The sequence below is a fragment of the Anabrus simplex genome, unplaced genomic scaffold (genome assembly GCF_040414725.1).
Source record: "Anabrus simplex isolate iqAnaSimp1 unplaced genomic scaffold, ASM4041472v1 ctg00000132.1, whole genome shotgun sequence".
Classification (NCBI taxonomy): Eukaryota; Metazoa; Arthropoda; class Insecta; order Orthoptera; family Tettigoniidae; genus Anabrus; species Anabrus simplex.
This window is the reverse complement of record NW_027130081.1, coordinates 123,355-125,510: the sequence shown is the minus strand read 5'-3', so window position 1 is coordinate 125,510 and position 2,156 is coordinate 123,355. Positions and strand designations below refer to the sequence as shown.

The 2,156-nt window shown below is 51.8% G+C and overlaps 1 non-coding gene across 1 annotated transcript; it reads right to left on the bottom strand.

The window, feature by feature from the left end:
- Positions 1–255: 255 nt before the first annotated feature.
- Positions 256–374, bottom strand: LOC137503569 (5S ribosomal RNA). The gene has a single exon (XR_011019239.1). It is a non-coding gene; the product is annotated as a 5S ribosomal RNA (ribosomal RNA).
- Between the last annotated feature and the right edge of the window lie 1,782 nt (positions 375–2,156).

Here is a 2,156-nt window from a genome sequence, read left to right as displayed (position 1 = left end):
TAATAATAATAATAATAATAACAACAACGATGATGATGATGTCGCCGCCGCCAGGTTAGGCCGGTCACCTAGGAGGAAATGCAATACTACGCTAAGCTTCGTTCCTGTATAGCCACGGGGTCGAAGAGCAGCAAAAGGTCTAGCTAGTTTCAGACGTAACAAAAAACGTGATTTAAGCAATTTCTGCTGGCCTGAGGCAAAAGTTGAAAGTAAGTTGTCGTACTGGGACTGGGAAACTTGGTAAAAAGGGAATTGAGCCAACGGCACGTGGTGTTCCCAAGCGGTCACCCATCCAAGTACTGACCACGCCCAATGTTGCTTAACTGCGGTGATCGGACGAGAACCGGTGTATTCAACATGGTATGGCCGTTGGCGAGAGAACGGAGCTTGAAACGTCCATACGAACCGCAAAGCGAGTTTCCTGGAGGTCTTTGTGGCGCGGGGGCGTTGGCAATGGTGCAGGGGTGTGCTCGGAGGTCGCCGTCGCGGAGCGGGCGCGGGTGGTTGTCGCGCTCCGCGGCGAAACGTACCCTAACTCGACTTAACCCCACTTCTCGTAACCTAACCCCAAAAAAACGCGCGCGCTGGCGCGCGCGCGCACACACACACGGGAAGTGTCGAGGGTTGTAATAATAATAATAATAATAATAATAATAATTACTGAAGGTGGTTGTGAAGGGGCCGGCGCTGTAGCGCAGGGGCAGCGTGCCTGCCTCGTAGCTGGGGGGCCCGGGTTCAATTCCCGGCCAGGCAAAGGAATTTTACCTCGATCTAATGGCTGCTTTGAGGTCCACTCAGCCTGCTTGCTTAGGGGCTGTAGTGCCATGGGGCTTGGTCTGGTTTTCATTGTAAAGGACAAAGCAGGAGGATTTTTAGCAATAAGGTAATGTAGTAGTAGTAGTAGTAGTAGTTCTTCCCTCCTTAGCTTATGATTTGAATGTTTTGCACTGTCTTTCGATGTATATGAAGTAGGACAGATAGATAAAATCAGAGTGGAGTTGATAACAAGGCTAACAGATGCTGCTCTTTTTTTTAAAGGTGTGGTGGCCCTGAAAAGGGCCGTTTGTTAAGAATGCAGCAAGGCAGAAAACCTGGCACCTTACTTGGAGCTGGTGTATTTGGTAACTGCCTTGGTACCCTCACTGACGGCGTGCTTGGCCAGCTCACCGGGCAACAGGAGGCGGACGGCAGTCTGGATCTCCCGACTGGTGATGGTGGAGCGCTTGTTGTAGTGGGCCAGACGGGAAGCCTCAGCGGCGATGCGCTCGAAGATGTCGTTGACAAAGCTGTTCATGATGCTCATCGCCTTGCTGGAGATGCCAGTATCAGGATGTACCTGTTTAAGCACCTTGTAGATGTAGATGGCATAGCTTTCCTTCCTCTTGCGCTTCTTCTTCTTGTCTCCCTTGGAGATGTTCTTCTGGGCCTTGCCGGCTTTCTTGGCTGCCTTTCCGCTTGTCTTGGGTGGCATGGTTGTCTGGGATGTCTCCTAGAAAGTAAATTTTTCGGCCCCCTTGCAATTCTTTTTAAGACCGAGAGGGCTGCATGCGACTAGCCAATGAGCGCAAGCTTACTGCAGCCTTATTGGTTGGCTCGTAACGTTGAGCAACCTTGCAGGCTACAAAACTGGTGCGCAGAGTGATTCGGTATCATTTTCCCTTCGAAGTAGAGCAGCAGAGCATCATAGCATCATGTCAGGACGAGGAAAGGGAGGAAAAGTGAAGGGCAAGTCCAAGAGTCGCTCCAGCCGTGCAGGCCTGCAGTTCCCTGTCGGCCGTATCCACCGTCTCCTCCGCAAGGGAAACTACGCTGAGCGAGTGGGTGCTGGGGCTCCTGTGTACCTGGCTGCAGTCATGGAATACCTGGCAGCTGAAGTTCTTGAGTTGGCGGGCAATGCAGCCCGTGACAACAAGAAGACCAGGATCATCCCTCGTCACTTACAGTTGGCCATCCGTAACGACGAGGAGTTGAACAAGTTGCTGTCTGGAGTGACCATTGCCCAGGGTGGTGTTCTGCCCAACATCCAGGCAGTGCTCCTGCCTAAGAAGACCGAGAAGAAGGCTTAAGTTCCTGTTCTCGGTCAGGGCGTTGGCTCACCGGAAAAATATAAATAAACGGCCCTTTTCAGGGCCACCAACTCCTTAAGATAAGAGCTG